The following is a 23,461-nucleotide window of genomic DNA, read 5'->3' on the forward strand; positions in this document are numbered from 1 at the left end:
AAAATTGGAAAGCTCCACTACACATAATAATTTATTGGAATATTTGTTTCTGCATTAATGGTTAGTTTGCTTATTTTGACCGTGTGGCTCTGTCCATTTATGAACTTTGAGACTTATATCTTATGATATATTTTGTCTATTTGATGCGATGAACTATCAGGTGCAAGGGTCAGCAGTCCTTGCAGGCACAGAGTAAAAGATCCATTTTCAAATAGAGTACCGTGTGATGCATCAATGGAGTAATGTGTTTATGTGCTTGTGACGGTAAGGCTTACATGCGAGGCCATGTAAATACCTTTAATGATAACTATGAGAAGAGTGCGACTGGTAGTGGAGTTTATTATGGTGTTCATTAGCTAGGATTTTCTCTGTTTCTCTTGTATAGTTGTGCTTTCTAATGTAATAAAAGATATGCTTCTGGCATGAGATTCTCTAATATTGATTCTATGCAAAGTGTGTCTGTATATGATGATTGGTAAACTTCCAGCTAGTAATAATTTAAGGAAAAATAGTACTTGGGCACTCATGTTATAGCAAGGCAAGGTTGAGGAGGGCAGATTCCAATGCCAAGGTTCATCCCTAGTTACCAAACAGGCATTAAAAATTACAAGATCATGTCATATTTTCTTTTTAGGCTGAACATTCATGTAATTTTGCTAGTATAAGAAATAAGTAAAACATATTAACAAATGCTAAAGATTTGGTTTATAAGAATAATTTGTTCAATAGTATATTGATTCTCTATTCAAGATCAATTAACCCCTCAATAAATTGCCTTGATTCATTTTTCCCATTTCCATCTCCATAGTCTTCCTCCAAAGCGTCCACCTCTTGGGTCAACAGTGTCTTGAGAAGGATTTCCAAATTGAACAGTTTTCAAAGGAGAAAATTCAGGTGCAACATCAGCATCATTACCTTTTGTATTTGCTTTTGATACATGAGGTCCATGATGATAGAGTACCTTTAGACTGCTTTTTTGCCAAGTAATATTGTTTGCAATTTTTTTAAGTAATTTTGGGTATGCATTAATTTTTCAATGCAATAGCTTTGGTGCCAGAGAATGCAATCACACAATCTGAAACTTCTTGATGCATTCCAAATTGCATAGCCACTCTCTATGTGGTAGGTACTTTTTTATAATACATTGTTGCAAACAAGCATCGAAATACTCATGCATATAACAACCAAAACTATTTTCATTTATCCAAATTACTCTCACATGGTAACCAAGTTTCCTTTTTTGGATTAAAAGACCTAAACTTACCAACAAATTGAACATGATTAAGGGTGCCAAAGAAAATTTCCCCTAGTAGAGTCCTGGGAAAATCTCACACCGTCAATTTTCAATTGATTAAGCTTGTTCCACCTAAATAGCATAGGTTCTTCATTGGTAATCAGCCTAGGCTATGGTTGCTAATTTGTTAATCTCTCCCACACCCAAGTTTGGACCAAGTAGTAAAAGGGTGACCAAAGAGTTAACTACAATTCCAATTCTTCATTACCAGTCAACTATACTATTGTTTTCTTCGATAGACCAAAATCATTTTATATGTTGGATAAAACTGTTGGTCACAAGCTGATTCTCTCCAGCAAGATGAACTACGATAAGGAAAACAAACTTTCTCACCAAGCCACTAGGAGAGAAGCCAATCATTGTCAAGCAAGTTGCAAGGGATGTTTCATGCTCAATTTCACTCCCACTATTGACAAAAATCCATCCATGTTAATGTTTATATAAACCCCACTCTTTTTACTCCTTGGAGATTGTTGTTGTCCCCACTCTTTTTACTCCTTGGATATTGTTGTTGTCCTATTCTATGTATCAATTTCTTCTCCACCTTCATCATTTCCTAGCTTTGGAATGGGGTAAAGACAGGATCACCAACAGTTGCAAAACCCTCAACACCATCACATCCTCCAAGGTGACATTTTTCTCACCCTAGGAACACAAAAAGGTATTTGTCTAAGGACACAACTTCTCAACAACCCAAAACACATGTTTTCAACCTAAGTGCTTCATAGTAAAAAATGAAAACATGTGTTTTAGGGTTGTTGAGAAGTGGTGTCTTGAGACAAATACCTTTTTGTTACCCTAAGGTGAGAAAAAAAACACCTTGGAGGATGTGATGGTGTTGGAGAATTTTCCAATAGTTCATGATCCCGTCTTCACCTCATTTCAAAGTTAGGAAATGATAAAAGTGGAGAAGAAATTGATTCATACAATATGAAAACAAACTACAAGGAATAAAAAGGATGGGGTTTATACATTAGCAAGGGTGGATATTCGTCGATAGTGGGAATGAAATGGAGCATGAAACATTCCTTGCAACTTGGTTGGCAGGGATTGATTTCTCTCCCAATGGCTTGGTGAGCAAGTTTGTTTTCCTTGATGTAGATAATCGGCTTTGTGACCAATATTTTAAGCCAACATATAAAATGATTTAGGTCTGTTGAAGAAAACAATAGTTAGTTTGGCTGATGATAAGAGGTAATTCTTTGGTCACCCTTTCACTACTTGGTTCATATTTGGTTATGGGAGATATTCTCAAATTTGCAACCACAGCCTAGGTTGATCAACCATGAAAAACCTATGCTATGTAGGTGGCACCGGCTAAATCCCTAGAAAATTGAGTGTAGGAGATTTGCCCTGGACTCAGCTAGGGTCTACTTTCCTTAGCACACTTATGTTCAATATGTTGGATAAATAAAAATAGTTTTTTTTTTTTGCTATATGCATGAGAGTTTCAATGCTAGTTGTCACACAAATGTATTACACAAAAGTACCTATCACATAAAGAGTGGCTATGCAATTTAGAATGCATCAAGAAGTTTTAGATTGTGTGGCTACATTCTTTGAAACCAAAGGCATTGCATGGAAAAATTACTACATACCTAACAATATATGTAGATATTGGATGGAATATAGTGTACAAAGAATCTGGTGACTCCTATTATTTTTTTTGTTTTGTAGTATTTTTCTTCATTTAGATTGGTTTTATTAATAGATCATCTCATCCCTTTTAGTGAAGATATTTAACCTTTTAATGATATACATCCCTTAAACCTTGGTGAAGACTCACATCTCATGACCCTTAGTCAAGAGTCACTTCTCATGGCTTTCGATGAAAAGTCACTTCTCATGCCTCTTTATGATGAGTTGCATCTATTCATACATACACTTTATATGAATAGACACATATTTTCATGAAATGATACAACCTTTCATTAATTTTTGACATCTTTCATAGATTATACACTTTATATGAATAGTCCCCTTTTTCTTGGACTCAAATTAAGAAAATCTAACTAATTTCACCCCTATTTATTGATGTCATTCCCAAAATAATCTTCATTTAATTGCAATTCAATTTTTATGGTGTCATTTTTATTCAAGGTATTAGGTTTGAATGGAGGACATTTTAAGAATAACCTTACTTTCTACTTGAGATTAGTAAAATTAAATGATTTCAACTAACTTTCTTAATCTATGGGAAGTAATTATTTTTTCTTATATATGAAACCAGAGAGAGTATAAATCTTTGGCGTGTATATATATATATATATATATATATATATATACATACATATTAATCTATGAATGTTTAACACTGGAGATTTGTCAACAAAGACGTACTTTACTAGTTAATAGACTTAATTGTACATTTGATGTCTTTACTTTATCGGTTTTCTTAGGAATGTTCATAAACTGATTTTATCAAATAACTTTATGAATAACTCAAACAAAAAACTGAAAATCAAATAAACCAAAAGTCGAAAAAATTAAAATTTACTAAACCCATTTGTTTTGGATAAAATCAGATTTTGGATTTCATTTTAAAATTCAATCTAATCCAACCCAAACCAAATTTATACATAAATATATTTATCTGATTAAAAATTTATATTAAAACTCAAGTTTACATTTTTTTTTCTTCTATAGAGTATTTATAAAACTATTGCATAACTTATACTTATCATATAACAAAATTTTATAAACTTTACCAGTATAAAAAGTCATGTATGACTAGTTTTGGATAAGGTATGACTCAAAATCCGAAGTCAATCATATAGAGAGAAATATTCAGTTTACCAAAGGATGTTCATACAAGACAAAAAACAAAAATCATTACACACTCTCGTATTTCCATTAGTTTTCTCGGCAAATCAATGATTTAAATTATAAGTGACCCCAACTTTTAAAGCTTATGAAGCCTATTTTGCAATGTTATCCCCCAAATTTCAGTAGCATCTCTACTACAATACCAGTTATGAAAATAATGCACGAATTCTAAAATGCAACACTAAGCAGAAGGGTCAATTTGTAAGTTCATATAGCAATTCAATTCTAATCGAAATATAACGTATTTTATATATATTCATATTCCCCAAGAGTATACTTTTCAAATATAATTTTATTTTCATCAAACGGTATGTGTGCACAAACTTTCAACACCAAATAATATAAAAATGACTCTAAGAGCCCATACTCATGGAGGATAACCTCCCAAACCAAAATTGACATTAAAGAAAATAGAAACCCTCAATACCTTGAGAGATTTGAAGTCTTCCAGAGTTTAACAAAATGTAGAACAAAATGGATTGATGAAAAACCCTTGTCTGCTAGAGCTCCCTCCTTGAATTTGATGTCCAAGGGACAAGATTTGAGTTGTAAAAGCTCTCTTATCTCTCCTAAAACTCTAAAAGTTTCTGCGCATGAATGAGGACCAAGGGAGAGTGTTTACATTTCTTGTATTGTAACCCTACATCGTGGACTTTTGGGCCGGGTCCCATTGGCCCATTAGGTTTTTGGGTCCAAATTTGTTTCATTAGGATTAATTAAAGTTTCATTATTCATCTTGCAAGAGACTTTAATCTTCTATCTTTCATTATATTCTACTCCTCCCTATTTCATTATAATTGTCATGTAAGGGAAAAAAAATTCAAAATAATTGTCATTTTAGCTTTTTAATGTAATATTAATCAACTTTTTTTACTTATATTCTTAAAATATTAATGGTACAAAAAAAAATCAATAAATGAATTAATGATGACGTCTAGTTTCCTGATATATTAAAAAAATTATTCTAGATTCCTATCATTAGTTAAGTGATAACATATCTATTAGAAATTTTAAAATATAATTTCATGGGATTTGTGAAATCACCAATCTTTATTTAAAACCTAAATTACAATTTCTAATAGTTAAAACTCACCTAAATCCATTAAAGATGATTTTTTTGAATCCTAGAACCTTGCCATGTCTCACCTCAATGCTTTTAGAAAAAATATCAAATATATTAATAATTGGATGGGCAATAGACAGAAGAAGTGCCATAGCACCAAGCCTTAGTGAGTTCATGCAAATGCAAAAGTAAAATAAATCCACAAAGTTACTCACCCATGGTACACCTTCATGAATCCGCCTCCCTTCCTAATATCCTGTATGCACCACCGAAGACATAGACCCACCTCTATTCTTAACACAATGTTGACCTCTCGTTCCTACTATCCTCGAAATCAGAAGTACAAATTTAATCTTTTTAGGCTAAATTAACGTTAATTGTTTTTCCATGTAGACACACTAACTATCTTTCATCACAAGGATCTTGAAAATAAAATACTTTAGCTTATTTTGAGACGGAGGGAGTAATCCATTATTAGTTAGCTTTAATTAAGACAATTAAGGTTAATTAAATTCAAGTTAACTAATTAATAATTAGAAACATTAATTATATTAGGTCTTTGTCTATTTAAATTATTTATATTAGGCCTACACTAATTAATTAGTTAATTTGGTGTTCAAAACTCTAATTTCTAAGGTTTTGACTAAACTTTTTTCTTTTTACAAAATTGTCATAAATTGGTCAACTTACAACTCCTTACTTTGACTTTGGTTGATTGTTTTTGACATTTTGTGGGCTAAGCCTAAATCAAATCACTCTTAAAACCTTTACTTCAATTTCTAATTTATGAAACCTACTACCAAATCGACTCATCATCCAAAATTAAATAGTACATAGTATAGGAAGATCTTTTATCTATACCAAATAAAAAATTAGTTCTGATGGAATTCGAAATTTCTTTACCTTCAATTTTTTTATCTTTGAAACCATTACTTAAAACTAAAAAAGATAACATTGATTTGGCCCACTTTTTTTACCCTTCACATGCGCACACACACAAAAAAAATATTGTCCCTTTTATTGAATTTGTACCTATATAGCTAGCTCAATCCTGTAGCTTCCTCCTTGAGAAGGTAGGTTGGATTCATGTTACTTTTTTATGAAACCCAACCCTAAACAACTTGCTCACAAACAAATTGATTTAGATTTAGTGAATTGGTTCTGAATATCTAAATTTCTTTTAAACTTTTTAAAACTGAAGTTTTAAATAAGGACAAAATACAAATTATGAAAAATCACCTTGAAGCTAGTCACTTAACTGGCGCATCATGAAAGTGTTATGGTGATATTGCTTAACAATTAAGTACTTAATCTCAATAAGTCAACAATGACATTCAAATAAATTGAAATACGTTATGGAGGGGATGCCCTATAGTCAATGTGTGGAGGGCAATAGAAAGAATTGGAAACCTTAATCTGATGCTAAGTGTAGAGAGTGAGAGAGAGAATGGGAACTCAGTAACTCATGAAAGACTTTGAAGTCTGAACAAGTTAGTGAATGTGTTATCACTAATATTTGAACTTTTAAATATAAAAATATGTAAACATATAAACAACAATTGTAATTTTAAAGACACGTCACATCAATGGGTCTATGGGTTTGGTTCATGGGTTTAAAAATTAGCACCCGTGACCCAACCCATACTTGAATGAGTTTGAACAAGTTGGAGTTGACCTCTAGGCAAGTTGGAGACATCATTGCTTCTTGTCCCCAATTTGTTGAAAAAATATTCTGAATTTTACAACTTACCACGTATCCATAGAAAGATAAATCATAAAATCTTGATACATATAAAGCAAGCCTCTTATAAAATTAATATATTAAAACAAATCCCTAGGTCATAACACATCAACCATCCAATTTCAGTTCCATATAAAATCATGACTTTCTAATCACGGTCAATTCTCACATCATTCAAATGGTTGGACTGGCCACAAAAAACATTAAGAGTAAAAAAGTACACAATAAAATAGGATAGAACTTATCAGTTGATGATGTTTTTCGGTCGACAATGGTCAAGGCTATTTTTGGTCGATGCCAATGCCATTTTATGGCTGACATATGCTAGGTTTTTTGGTCGACATCAAGCTAGGATTTTTGCCAAAGTCATTTTATGGATATTTTTTTGTTCAAATAGGCTAGGTTTTCGGTCAACGTTAGTCATTGTTATTTTTATGCTGACATCGACAAAGTTTGTTTTCTGTTTATGGCAGCTGAGGGTTTGTTCAACTGACGTAGGCCAAGCTTTTTCTCATCAACATTAGTAGGTGCTACTTTGTAACCAATGTCAAGCAAAAAAATATCACCTGCCTATGTCGTCCCAAAAAGTCCAAGCCGACGTTTGCCAAAAAATTGCCCCAACTGACATCCAATCAAAAATAGTCTCGATTGATGTCGATAAAAAAAATTAATTGAAAATGACTTTCGAATCGTTCAAAAGCAAGTAAAACTTGGAAATTCCGCAGCATGGGATTAACTTAGGTCAAACTTAGAAATATGATTCAATATCATTCCTATGTACATTCGCTTATAAATAGAAATGGGGAAATTTTTTTGAATAGTTTGTATGCGACTATAAAGGAATGCGAAAACACACAAAAACGGGAATGAAGAAAAAAAATAGAGCAACAATACAAGTGAAGTTTAATAGCATCAATCCGATTTACCAAGTGACAAGATTGGCCTCCTAGAAGCCTTCTGACCATTAAAAGGTCCCTTTCTTCTTGGGAGTCAATTTCTTCACTAGATTCTTCCCCATTTGCTTCTTCACTTTTACTAGAGGAAGGTGAAGTAGCAACCTCATCTTGTCTACTATAAATGTCTTGACCCTTCATAATCATGGTTTTCTTTAGTTGCCAAACGGTCATGTAAAAGTTTCCACGAAAAAGCCAAGACTTTATTCAGAGAGCTGCTCTTCCAAACAGACTTAAACATAGTTTCATTTTAACCAACATTTATGAGATTCACACTAGTTCTAATATGATAGGCTGAGGCTACAAAAAATACTTGACAATTATATATGCTACAGTAAACACATGAGAAAGCACACTTTTCTCTGTCTAATTGAACTAGCAACAACCTTTGCCTCAACTGTTCTAATAGTGCATCTTCTAAAAGAAAAGGCCAACATTTTGTAAATATATATGTATACCATGTTATGAAAAATAAAAAAATCCTTTTCCTCATGACCATATCATATCCAAAATGAGCATTTTGATGTTAAATTTTTATGTGATAAAAAATTATACATTTAAAATAGTGGGAATTAAATTATAGAAAAAAGTGATGAATCGATGAAATTCACATAATTTAAGGGTGTACATCAATTGGATTGGATTGATTTTAAAGAGAAAATTGTTTCAATCCTATGTTTTGCTTATTGAGCCTTTTTTTGTTTCTCAACTTGTCTTCCAACCATTTATTCAAGAGAAGAAAAAAAAAAGAAAAGATGCCTTTTGCTTCAATTTTTCCTAGGTGATCGACAACATGGATTTCAATTTTTCCGACTATTTATTGGAATAAATCGGCTTATAAATATACCTAGAAAAATTCAGATAGTAAAGAAATCACAATTGAGACTATTAATTAGTAAAGTATATGTATATGGTTAAAAGATCTTCAATGTTAATCATTGAATTACTAGTATGTGGCACACTCTTTTTCCTAGGATTCTTTAATTGCTCTAACCTTTGCCATGTCAAGGTGAAAGCTACAAATTTTAGCCAAATAGGTACAAATTCAACAAAAGAGACATCACTTTATATTTTTTGCCTAAAGGATAATAAATATAATAATTAAGAAAAATCTCCTACTTTAATTTTTTTGAGTTTAAAGTAAACGTTTGGAAGGAAAAAAAAGGAAGGAAATGTAATTTGCGATATAATAAGAAATAATTTTTTTAATTTGGTAGAAGAATAAAAAATCTTCTTATACTGTGTTCTTTACTTTTGGAAGATGAGTCAACTTGGTAGCATGTTATACTTAAAGTATATTTGTCTTTTTTAATAAATACAGTTTTCCAATAAGACCCTAAACACAACCATAGGTTCTAAATAATGGCCTAAATTTGGTTAAAAATTACTGATCCATGTTTGAAACAATGTAATACATACTCAAACAAACACTTATCTATAGTGTCTCACCCGAATTTCAATATAAATAATAAATATTTAGTGAAAAAAGTGTTGCACAAATTCCTTGAACCACCATAGGCACTACAAGAAAAATGCCTTATACCTACAAACACCTTTAACTACAAACATGAATTAGTGTAGGTAAACTTTAAAACTACTTTATTACCTACCATTGTTTAATGTAGGTTAAATTCAAAGACTTATAATTACAGTTTTTAGTATAGGTAAATATTGGAAAAATATAAAAAAAATTGCCTATAACTATGTAGTGTAGGTAAAACCTTATAAAAACTTATACCTACAGCAAAATTTAGGTAAAATAAAAAAGATTTTTACTTACAAATGGATGAATAGTGTAGATAAATTAATGAAATTTTAAGATACTACTAGTATTTAATTTGAATTTGGTGTTTACTCTTATTTAAATTGCCATTGCCGGCTTCTGCGCCCTCCACTCCGCCTTCTGCTACACCAAGTTTGTAGTCGACATGCCCGTCACCGGCGGCGACTTCAGCTACCTCCGCGTCACCTTTGGTCCATGCTTTCCAATGCCACTGTCGCTAGAGATCGGAATCTCCTCCGCCAAATGGCGCCTCACGGTGCCGTCTCTTCCCAAAGGCTTCAACGAAATAGACTTCGTCGCTGTCGCCGTCATTTTGCTCATCACTCTCATCATCTGCTACAGGTGCTTTCCACAGTTCTTACAATGAAGCTTCATTCTCTATCTTGAGACTCTTGTGTTATTAATTACAGTATAAACCTTAGGGTTTTCTCATTCCTATCTTCTACAAATTCTCCTACAAGGCTAGAAATTTTTCTGAGCAAATATACCAGATTTTGATTTTGATTCTTTTAGCCTGCAACTCTATATTAATGTTGCTGCATTGTAATGATCTGATGTGAACCTGAGTAGGAGCGGATCGTTTGATACAGGCTACAAAGGTTTGGATGACGCCACTTCCGGTGAAGGAAGATAAGTCAGGGTAGACGCCACAAGGATTACCTTGATAAGTCTGATAATTGGTTCAACAAGGAACCCGGAGAGAAACTATCACCAAATTTGATCAAAATGCCAAAAGTCCCTTTTATTGAAAACAAAAACAAATACTTATAGTGTATCTGAACAAAAAAATAAAAATAGACATGGGCATTCTAAACAGTTTGGGCCAAAATTTCAATAAAAATAAATTATAACTTAAAACTTATTTAACTTGGGCCTTCAAGTTAGTTTGGGCCTTCAACAACAATTAGTAGTCTTGGTAGTGCCTCTGCCTTTGGGCCTTCATCTTTCTCCACTTGGGCCTTCAATCATCATCAATGGCAGCTATACAAATGACCAGCCTTGTCTCTATGACGTGTTGGGCTTGTTTAAGTCTGCCTCTGGTCATGGGACCTTCAAGTGCTTCATGGTCATTGGTTATGTCCTCATCACTCCCTCCTTCTTGAAAAGGATTTGTCCTCAAATCCAAGGAAGCTTCATTCTCTATCTTGAGACTCTTGTGTTATTAATTACAGTATAAACCTTAGGGTTTTCTCATTCCTATCTTCTACAAATTCTCTTACAAGGCTAGAAATTTTTCTGAGCAAATATACCAGATTTTGATTTTGATTCTTTTAGCATGCAACTCTATATTAATGTTGCTGCATTGTAATGATCACATCTGCAACTTACTGTAATACGACGCTGCTTAGGCATTTGAATGCTTTTTGAATCACTGTATTTGGCATATTTGGTTTGGCCGTTAGCCAATTCAATGCATGGATATATATCGCACACCTACAAAAACACACCTACACCGGAGATATATATCAGTTATGGCTTTGTGTTCAGTTTTTCTCAATCTTCATCTTCTGCTTTTTGTTTGTTTGACCATAGAAGCGTTAGGTGTGGCAAAGCCTTCAGTAGCTAGTTACCTTAGCCAGGAGATACTGGCAGAGCAAGAAGTTGATAGAGTGCATGGATTACCTGCGCAGCCTCCGGTGAAGTTCAAGAATATGGTGGTTATATCACTGTCAATGAAACTCAAGGAAGAACATTGTTCTATTGGTTTTTCGAGGCCACTCACAAACCAGAACAAAAACCCGTTCTCTTATGGCTCAATGCAGGTACTTTTTTTTGTACTAGCCCAGCTCTTCATGTATATATTTATATTGCAATCGTTTTTATTTATTGTTCACTCTCATGACTAATACATGATAACTTAACGAAAGGTAAGGGTAATTTCTAGTGAATTTATCTTTTAAATCTTATAGGCTGGTTTAATCTTTATCTTTTGATTTTAACATGTATTAAAAGGAATAGAGAGAGATGAATTTCGTGATAATTTATGGAATTGAATGGAAGATAGTAGTTATTTCACAAGCTCCCTTCCTTCTTCCTCCCTCTCCCCCCCAAGCTCCTTTCCTCCTTCGCCTCCGCCTCCGCCGCTCCCTTTCCTTTCCTCTCCTTTCCCTTCAAACGAATGTTTCTTCATGTCGGACTCAGCCAACAAGTTGGTATTATCACAGTTTATGGCTATTCCAGCTGAAGCATTATATTCTGAAACATGGTGCGAATGTCATGTAAGATGTCTCAAGGTTGTCATGAGATCCAATGTAGGATTGGAAGGGGGGAAGAAACACAAATGGTGGAATTGTAAGGTTCATGTACCTTTTTTCTGTTTTCTAAGAATGAACAGATTAATTCAGCTTATGGCCTTTTATTTTTCATTCAAAACCTTTATTAATCTATGAAGCTTAATAGCCTTCTAGTAAAGAAATCACTGGTAGCAGTAAAATTATTAATCAGCTATATATCACGGGTGATATTAAATAAACTGCCTAATTATAAATTATTTCATGCATTGGGCTGATAATAGCTTGTCGTTATTATCTCTATACTCAAAACATAGTATCAAGGATACTTTAACAGCTGTTACAGGAAATGTACGTGGTACCATTTCATCATACTATTTAGCATTAAAGGTATGCTTTCCCTTTATCTATATCTTTATGCACACTATACAAGCTTACAACTAGTTTGTTTAGAATAATATAATAATTTTGATTATATATATAATCAAATTGTAGCTTTTACAATAAAATTATTTAATAAGTAGTTATTAAATAACTTAGTAATAATTAAAGTAGTTTATTTGGTATTGTCTAAACGTTAAGACACCAAATTTCAACTTTCACATGTTCCTATTTTCGGTACCTACACTATGGTATTATTTATTTATTTATTATGTTATTGACATGGAGTATTGATTAATTTTGTTGCTAATTAATTTTGATTGAAAAATTTAACTGATTATTTTAATGTGTTTCTTTTTTCTTTCACTTATGTTTTTTTATCCTCAAAATTTAAATTAAAATTTTTATTAAAGATAATTAAATATACACGCCTATTGGTCACATGCTACTTCACTTATAAAATACATGATACATACTAGTCTTTCAAAAATAGAGAAATGGAATGTCTCTATTTTTACATTTGTAGGATAGTGTGTTTAAATCTGATAGTGTGTTTAAATATTTATAATATAAAAATTATAACATAATATTATATTTACGCTAGATGCTAATTCAACTTTGTTATTTAGATTATACTTTGCTGCCAAAATATCTGAAAGTCATTACTCATCTATTTTAAATGGGAATTGATGGAGAAAATAGTTATAATGTTTGTTTTCAAGGTATCTAATATCTGATTAACTGAGCATGTTACTAATTTTAAGAAATAAGGCCACGGTAATACCATTTTGTTTTAGTTCTCATAGAGCCAAAAAAAAGGAATATTGTCAAACTCTATCCTCTTCAGTATCATTGATGTTAAAGGCCACGTTAGCATTTTTTTTTCCTGCATTCTAGTTCCATAAGTTGGCAATAAAGGTTGTAATTTGCTTATGCCATGTCGGTGTAGCATATGAAGATGTTATCCCACCTTATGGTACCTGGAGTTAGTTCCTAAAGTTGCATCTTTTAACCTATTTTTTCTTTAAAGAAAACTTTAATGTTGGAATCAATCAATATAGATATAATTTCTGCAGGCTAAGGTAACCATCACGAAGCTTAATGAGGAGAGGCGCAGGACCACTCAAGAAAAAGATTTACTGCTGCGGCAGGAGGAACTAGACAATTTGTTGTTCAGGTACTTCACTTTCTATCTCTCTCTGCTGTGTGTTTTTTCTCTCTGCAGAATTTCTCAAATTTCTCCATTGGGTGTTCATTCATGGCTTTTGGAAGATGCAATAAGCAATAAATATTTACTTATCTGATTGAGTATTTTTACATGGTTGTATAACCCAACCCAATGGCATAGTGTGCAAACAGATTTTTCTTTTTTTTTTTTTGAAAGTAAAAAAATGTTACAATGTGAAAAATGTTAGCTACACTTTTTATGCATAAAAAATTAAAAAAATGTATCAAAATTTTTATAATAACTCATAAGCTCCACTTAATCAACCAAATTATATCCATTTGATAGTGACACTTTCTGCATTCTGTTTCTAACATTCTTTCATTAAAAAAAAAATTATTTGAAGTCTTCTTGTAAGGCTGTAAAATAGAAGTGAAAAAAAAATCACACATTGCTTTTACCTCTGGGCATAACCTGCATGACATCACACATTGCTGTCAGTGCGCGTGCTTGTTGCGAGCTGATTTTACTAGGGACACGAAACATATTCTCTTCTATCTCATGATCATGATGCAAAAGCATTAGCATCAAGCACCATGCACCCCATGGAAAGTGTCTTTTCTCTCTTTGTAGCCGCTAGAACAGATTTTATCCAATTTCTGGTGCAGTCTTTTGGCTGCAATTACATATGTCTATGGGCATATGATTCCATATCACCAAAGTATATATATGCATATGGACGCATTATTCCATTTTAATTATATTATAAAACATTACATATATAGTTCTGAGGCTTTTTTTTTTTGTATATGTAGTCATTTGAGCTTCTTGGATGGTATATCTACAATATGCTTCTTAGATTCAACCTAATATTATTTCTTTCAAGCTATCTAAGTGAAATAAATGTTATCTCTCTTCAATCTTTTTAGGATAGTTTTGGACGATTGCATGACAGGGGGGAAGGAAGCCCGAAAACAAAATAGAACTTTGACTAAGCTTTTCCCAAATAAAATTACAATTCACATGCCACAGGTATATACAGGGGAATATTTGTAGGGTATTTTCCTCTCCTTATGTAATTTTTTGCAAATCTATATAGGAGAATTTAGACCGTTGATTTATTTGGTCTGTTTGTGAATCCTCCAATAAATTTAGACCGTTGTAGTATGTTTTAGAAACTAAGGCGGTTGTAAAAATAACCGTCTTAGTTTCTAAGACATACTACGACGATTCTTTTAAAACCGTCTTAGAATTCGCATGTTGACTACACTATATTACGCCGGTTTAGCGCGTAGAACCGCCTTTGTATTAATTAGATTCTAAGACGGTTGTTGGATAACCGTCTTAGAAAATGTTACTTTCTACGACTGTTCAAAAACCGTCGTTGTAAATAGATTGTGATATTACGACACTGGCATCTAAGACGGTTTAAAACCGGCCGTAAAAGATCTTTAATAACCAACTTAAAAGGCCATTATTGTAATAGTGTCTGTCCAAACAAGAGAGAGCATCAATGAGTTCTTGACAAGTGTTAAACAGCATGACCTGACAAAAGATGAGGTTCTGAACATATTAAACATTGGGCCAGCTGCTGATTTTGAACTATACCTAGTAAGTATCAAAATTTTGATTTTCCAATTTATGTTACACCTAAGCATTTAGTTAGAAGTTTCTAGCTCTCTAATTTTTTAGCTGTGACTACATTGTCAACAAATTATTTAAATAAATACATACGATCTGTATGTATATCAAATTGATATAATGTATCAAATTTTAAAATTCAAAATTCAAATTTAAATTGAGATAGACTAAATTTAAACAATAGGGAGAAATAAAAAAACTTAAAAATAAATTAGTGTGACATACTTGATATAGGAGAAGTTATGTAGCTTATCATGAAAAAGAGTGAGTAGTTCCTAATATTCTCTTGTTCAAGAGTGAATACTTTTATAAGGGTGAATTTATGCATCAAAATATAACATGTTGGTCCCGAGTAAAATTTTAAAGTGAAGCTTCATCATCTTTGCATTCCAACATTGAAACGGTTGGGCTGGCCCATGCATTCCAGCTTTAATAGATGTACATATGTGATATTATAAAGTTGGAAAGCCTACACTACCCCTCTAAATCAACCCCAAAGTAACTTTTTAATAAAAATATTTATTTTTTATTTTAATATTATTTGTTAATTAATAGTATTACAAATAGTTACATTGTTTCATTGAACTTGATTTACATCATGGAGGAGGATAAAAGCAATGCATATATAAATTTAACCTACACTTCTTTTTAAGTTGTCAATTAATTAAAAATCCCTTTTAATATAGCTTTTAAAATATTTATTATTTCCTATTAAAAATATCTATTATTAAAATTAAAAAATTAAAAAATTAAAAATATCTATAGTTAATAATAATAAAATATACTCCCAGTATATATACAAATTTTTATCTATTACTTTTTTAATGCAAAGCTATATAAAAAGGCATAGATATTGTATTAGTTGGTACTTAGTATTTATATTGTTGTCTCACTTGACCAAATTTTATATATTGTTCACCAAACAAATAAAGTAAATTATATCTTCCCCCGCTATTGTTGGTTTGTAATCAATGTTCTGTTTGTTCCAGCATATCACACGTAAAGTAAATTATATTGCTTAAAGGTTCTTTTGGCAAGTCACTTGCTTCTTTCGCTCAAGGTGAGTTTCTTTTTGTTCCAGCAAATCACAATCCTCGACATTTTGGCAACTATTTGTTCCAGGTGATCTCAAATTGGATCATTTCCTACCTCCCCTTCAAGATGATAATAATTCCTAATATGAGGATTTTTAGATTGACGTTGTCTATGTTATGTTTCTTTTTGTTCCCCATGAATTTAAGTATTCCCTCACTATTGACATTGTTATTCTGTAAATTGTACAGGATGTTTCTACTCTACAGCAGTTGGAGGATTGAGATGCTATGAGAATCCAAAGAATAAGATTACTACAGTACCTGCTGAGGAAGAGGAAATCTGGGGTGCATTGTTCAAGGTATCAAGATGACATGAGTTTAAATATAATTACCGGTGCTGCTCTCAGTTCTCTTTGCAAAATATTATTTTCATCTGTTTAGAACAGAGAATCAGTGATCAGTCCCAACAGTAATATAAGGTTAATGTCAATTGAGAGTGCATTAGGTACAAAGGAAAAATGTGAGGTCAAAGACAATAGAATAGGAGTTCATAAAAAGCCCACACATACAACGAAAATTTCACTAAATGGAAAGTGTAGTGTCCAAAATGAATGGGTTAGACTAATTTAAACTTAAATCTTCATATCACTTTTGAAGGTAATCTTAGAGCTTAAGAAGTTAGAGTTGAACTAGGATTGTGAGTTGCAACTAAATTTCACCGAGGTAATAACATTGTAAGTTCTTAAGAGCAAAATTATAATCTAAGCAAGTTCGGTTAGGCTCTCAAGTGGTTGACAAGTCTCGTTTAGGTGGCCTTTTTGGCCTTGGTTAACAAGAAAATCGAGTGTTAGGTACAAAAATTGGAAAGCTCCACTACACATAAAAGTGGTATTATTTATTTCAATATTTGTTTCTGCATTCATGGTTAGTTTGCTTATTTTGACCGTGTGGCTCTCTCCATTTATGAACTTTGAGACTTATATATTATGATATATTTTGTCTATTTGATGCGATGAACTATCAGGTGGAAGGGTCAGTAGTCCTTACAGGCACAGAGTAAAAGATCCATTTTCAAAAAGAGTACCGTGTGATGCATTATTGGAGTAATGTGTTTATGTGCTTGCGAGGCCATGTAAATACCTTTAATGATAACTATGAGAAGAGTGCGTCAGGTATTAGAGTTTATTATGGTGTTCATTATCTAGGATTTTCTCTATTTCTCTTGTACAATTGTGCTTTCTAATGTAATAAAAGATATGCTTCTGGCTTGAGATTCTCTAATATTGATTCTATGCAAAGTGTGTTCGTATATGATGATTGGTAAGCTTCCAGCTAGTAATAATTTAAGGAAAAATAGTACTTGGACACTCATGTTATAGCAAGGCAAGGTTGAGAAGGGCAGATTCCAATGCCAAGGTGCATCCCTAGTTACCAAACAGGTCATAGCCTTTCTAGTTAGGCTCTTAAATTGACACCCTAGAATTGTCTTCTTATTAGAGGTGTTCATGTTAAACATATTTACCTACAGTTGAAGATGATAGGTACATATTAAAGACATTTACCTACAGTTAGGAGATGTAAGTAGAAGTTAATGACTTTTACCTACACACTATACATAGTAGGTAAAACCTATAGTGATAGACAATTAGTCATCATTATATGCCTCCTCAATGTTGACAGAAGAAACGTCCGTAGGACAAAGTCTATTATACATTTACCTACGGATTTTTTTATTTATAGTGACAGTTTTTGTCCGTAGGTATAGGTCATTTTTCTTGTAGTAAGGCAAAATAACAAATAACAAATGTGAAACCAAGGCATTAATGTACCCACGGAATTAAAAATTACAAGATCATGTCATATTTTCTTTTTAGACTGAACATTCATACATGTAATTTTGCTAGTATAAGAAATAAGTAAAACATATTAACAAATGCTAAAGATTTGGTTTATAAGAATAATTTGTTCAATAGTGACCAAATTTTGCTATTTTTATAATTTCTTAGTCACTGTCTCCAGTCTATTGATTCTCTATTCAAGATCCATTAACCCCTCAATATATTGCCATGATTCATTTTTCCCATTTCTGTAACATCCCAATTTTTCATAAACTAGATTAAAAAGAATTGTTATTTATAAATAAATAGAATTTTAAAAATAATGATGAGATTTTATAAATAAATAAATAAGGAGATATAATTATTAATTAAAATAATGATTTCAGAGAAAATAAAAAGGGTATTTTATTTATTTGTTTGATAGAGAATAAAATAAAGTTTGTTTTTATAAAATAATAAATAATAAATAAATAAATAAAGTAAATAATAGGTCAAAAATGCCCCTAGCTATAAATAGCAACATGATAGGTCAATTTCAGACCGACTCCTCAGACTCCTCTGCCTCATAATTTCGTTTTTTCTCTCTTCTCCCAAAACCTTCTCTTTTTTCCGCAGGCCACCTAACCCGTCTCAAAAAATGACGATCTCGGACTCATTCACCGTTGGATCGTTGTGAAATTTGAGCACCTTGTTCGCAACCCAATTCTGACCATTCTCATCGTTGGGAATTTTGATATTATGTCTGAGATAAGAGAAATACCCCTCACATTGTAGCATTTTCCTTTCCCGCAGAAACCCATAGCTGTCTCGGAAAAACTACGATGCCGGTTTCATTAACCGTTGGATTTGTATGACATTTGGATATGTTGTTGGATATTCAATTTCGCACGCTTTGACCGTTGGGATTTCCAGGATAATATTTGTGGAGGGAGAAAAATAAATCGCATGATGACAGTACAAGTGGAGGCTTCAATCCCTTCTGTGTCCCTTTGATGTTTGGGAACTCTATCGGAGCAGTTAGAGGAAAAAAATTGGAGGAATCTCAGGGAACCGCTAGAGATGCTGCTATCATTGGCTGAAGACACGTGAGCCCGCTTAGAGATAAGGGATGAGTTATTCACAATTGGGGATTAGTGAGAGCATATGTAGCGATCCTTAGATATATCAATTGGAATGAGTTTTGGGGTATTTTTGCAATTTTCATTTTATCTTTTTAATTATTACAATGAATTATATATGTTTGATGAATTAGTTGATGTCCCAATGAGAAATTGCTATGAAATTGATGTGTTTTTGTGTTGAGTGTGAACCCCTTAGAAAAATTAAGCTCTTTTTATTAACATAAATTATATTTTAAATAATATTATTCAATGACTTATTTTATATAAATTATTATCTTGTTCTAATTTTTCTACGACGATGATCAACATGTTATGTGTATATAATTATTGTAATACTAAAATAATAAATTAAAGAAAATTGTAAGGTTAATGTCTAGTGGTAATTTCTTTTGACGTAATATTAAATTAATTGTTATAGAAATCCTTTGATAAAAAAACAATGTAGTTTAATTTACTATATACATATACATATATATGTTTTGTATCATGAAAATATTATTATTGTGTGATGTGTATGAGTTATAAGGTGTAATAAGTTATTATAATGATATTATGATATTATAGTGAAAATTGAGTAGTACAATTCGTGTTAATGTGCGAGATACATGTAAAAATAAGATGATTGATGTGATGTTATGAGATGTTAAATTGTGGGTATGATATTTGATTGTGAATAAGTGTGTGTTTGACACTTGATGTGACAATAATTATATTGTGAGCTATGAATTATACAATAACCCAACCAGTGTTATCTTGAGAAAAGCGTTGACGCACAGTGTTTAAGAGAAAATGTAGGCTTCCTAGTTAGGAACCAGTGTTAAATTGTAGCGCAATCGTGTTAAACATGTTTGAAACATGAGTGTGAGGTCGTGGTATTGTATAATTCATGAGTAGTGTTAATAAATGAAATATGTGATGAATTATGGAATAATATGTTGCCTTGAGATTATAATATTGTTATTGAGATTGAGTAAAAGTGTAAAGTAGAACATGTGTTGAATTGTGAGATATGTGAAAACATGTGATTGTGGATTGTGACATTATGAGATGTGAAATTGTGAATGAGTTTTGGTTGTGAATAAGTGTGTGATTAACTCTTGATGTGACATTATTCGTGTTGTAAGCTGTGAATTGTACAATAACCCGACCAGTGTTATCTTGAGAAAAGTGTAAATGCGCAGTGTTAAAGAGAAAGTGTAGGTTTCCTATTTAGGAACCAGTGTTAAAGAGAAAGTGTAGGTTCCTATTTAGGAACCAGTGTTAAATTGTAGCGCAATATGTTGTACGTGCTTAAGACACGAGTGTGAGGTCGTGGGTATTGTATAATTCACTAGCAGTGTCTGTGTGCTAAAATGATTTTAGGGGTTGGACCTGAATCAGGAGGGAGAGGCCCTGACGGACTCTTCGGAGTGTAGGCCTTGGGGGTCATCGGGTTTGAATGCTCCTTTAAGCCTATGCTGATCCCATATGGTTGGAGCATTCTCGCAAAACATCGTGACCCTGACTAGTCTCCCTATGATCTTACTTAGTGAGAGTGACCTGACAAACTCATTGTGTGGTGTGTCTTGTTATGTACTTCTAAGCGCCCCAGGGTGGTTTTTCACTGACATGGTGTAACATCCCAATTTTTCGTAAATAAATTTAAAAAGCTTTTTAGTAATAAATAAATAAATAAATAAATATAAAGCAAATAATAGGCTGAGTACCCTAGGTATAAATAGTTATGTTAAGTCAGCTGCCTCCTTTTGGCCTCATTTTCGTTTTTCCCCTTCTCCTCTCAAAACCCTTTCTTTTTCCCGCAGCCCACCAAACCAGTCTCAGAAAAATGACGATCTCAAACCCGTTCACCGTTGGATCGTCGTGAAATTTGAGTATCATGTTCGCAACACAATTCTGAGCATTCTCACCGTTGGGAATTTTGATATCGTGTCTGAACTGAGAGAAAAACCCTTCGCATTGTAGACTTTTTCTTTCCCGCAGAAACCCAGAGCTGTGTTGGTAAAACTACGATCCCGGTTTCGTTAACCGTTGGATTATTGTGAAATTTGGATATGTTGTTCGAAATTCAATTCCGCACGCTTCCACCGTTGGGATTTGCGAGATAATATTCGTGGAGGGAGAAAAAGGAACCGTATGAAGACAGTACAAGTGGAGGTTTCAATCTCTTCTCCGTCTCTCTGACGTTTGGGAATTCTATCGGAGCAGTCGGATGAATAATTGAAAGAATTTTCGGGAACCGCTAGAGATGTTGCTATCGCTGGCTGAAGACACGTGAGCCCGCTTAGAGGTAAGGGATGAGTTATTCACAGTTGGGGATTAGTGAGAACATGTGTAGGGATCCTTAGAGGATTAAATTGGGATTTTATTTTGGGATGTTTGTTAAATTGCAATTTTTCCTTTATAATTATAAATAAAATATTGATGTCCTGATGAAAATTGCTTGATAAATTGTGCTCTTGATATTTGTATATTTGGACCTATGATTTGGATATAATTGTGTAATATTATTTGAGGGGTTTTAGTCCTCATGTTGTGATAGTCTTTTATATAAATTGTTATATTGAGGATATGAAATGATAATTCAAATTGTGATTATGTGATGAATTGTAGAATAACATGTTGCTTTGAGATTATAATATTGTTATTGAGATTGAGTATAAGTGTAAAGTTGAACATGTGTTAATTTGTGAGATACGTGTAAACATGTGATGGTGGATTGTGACACTATGAGATGTGAAATTGTGAATGAGTTCTAGTTATGGATAAGTGTGTAGTTAACACTTGATGTGAAATTACTTGTGTTATAAGCTATGAATTGTACAATACCCGACCAGCGTTATCTTGAGAAAAGCGTTGATGCGCAGTGTTAAAGAGAAAATGTAGGTTTCCTATTTAGGAACCAGTGTTAAATCGTAGCGCAATTGTGTTGAACGTGTTTAAAACACGAGTGTAAGGTCGTGGGTATTGTATAATTCATGAGCAGTGTCTGCATGTAAAAAAAAAAATTATTTTAGGGGTTGGACCTGAATCAGGAGGGAGAGGCCCTGACGGACTCTTCGGAGTGTAGGCCTTGGGGGTCACCGGGTTTGAGTGCTCCTTTAAGCCTATGCTGATCTCATATGGTTGGAGCATTCTCGCAAAACATCGTGACCCTGACTGGTCTCCCTATGATCTTACTTAGTGAGAGTGACCTGACAAACCCATTGTGTGGTGTGTCTTGTTATGTACTCCTAAGCGCCCCAGGGTGGTTTTTCACTGACATGGTACCACATTGCATATAGAATTGAGTCTTAGCATAACTATTGCATATGCTTGCTAATTGATGTGTTATTATATCTTGATCGAAGTGTGAGATTCTTGTGTAATGTGATTGATAATTGAAAAGTGAATTTTGAACGACGAAGTGGTGAAGTTACGTGAGCTATGTTTAAGTAAGTGATATCTCATTTATATAATATGTATATTTAATTGTCTTGTTTCTCTATTAGCTAGAAATGTGATAACTCACTCCCTGTGTGTTGTTGTGTTTGGATCCTGTGATGATCTTGAACTTGTGTTCGGGGGAGCAGATGAATAGGTGGATGACTATGAAGAACCTCATGCTAGAGGGCACGGGAACACCACACTCTGATAGGATGTGACATTAGAATATAGGTTCTATATTAATTGTATGAGACTTATATGACTTCTTTGAGTCGAGATGACTTTATTATTTATTTGGACAAGTTCGAATATGATGTAGAAGAAAGTGAATGTGAGCCTTTTACCAATTTGAAAAGCTTGTATTTAAAAATGTTTTAAAAATACTTTTAATTAATATTTGAATTTTTATTCCTTTATTAATATATATGTGAGGGGTAGAGGGTGTCATACATGGTACCACATTGCATGTAGGCTTGAGTGTTAGCATAATTGTCTCATGCGCTTGCTAATTGTTTATTATGAAATTGAGGTGTTATTACGTCTTGATTAGAACGTGTGATTCTTGTGTAAGGTGATTGATGGATGAAAAGTGTGATTGATGGATGAAAAGTGAATTTTGAATGACAAAGTGATGAAATAATGTGAGATATGCTAAGTAAATTGTATTTGGCTACTATATGTTGTTTTGTTTCTCTCTAGTAGTTAGAAATGTGATAACTCACTCCCGGTTTATTGTTTGTGTTTGGATCCTGTGATGATCTTGAACCTTGTGTTTGGGGGAGCAGATGGCTAGGTGAATTAAAGGAACCTTGTGCTGAAGGACGTTGAGACACAATGCTTTGATAGGATGTGACAGTGGGACATAAGTTTTATATTAATTGCATAATGTTAGTCTATTTTATTTTATCTCACTGATTTAACAAAATATTTTTGTAAATTTTGACGATCTTGTTTCGAGCCGAATATA

Source organism: Glycine soja, chromosome 18, assembly GCF_004193775.1.
Source record: "Glycine soja cultivar W05 chromosome 18, ASM419377v2, whole genome shotgun sequence".
Taxonomy (NCBI): Eukaryota; Viridiplantae; Streptophyta; class Magnoliopsida; order Fabales; family Fabaceae; genus Glycine; species Glycine soja.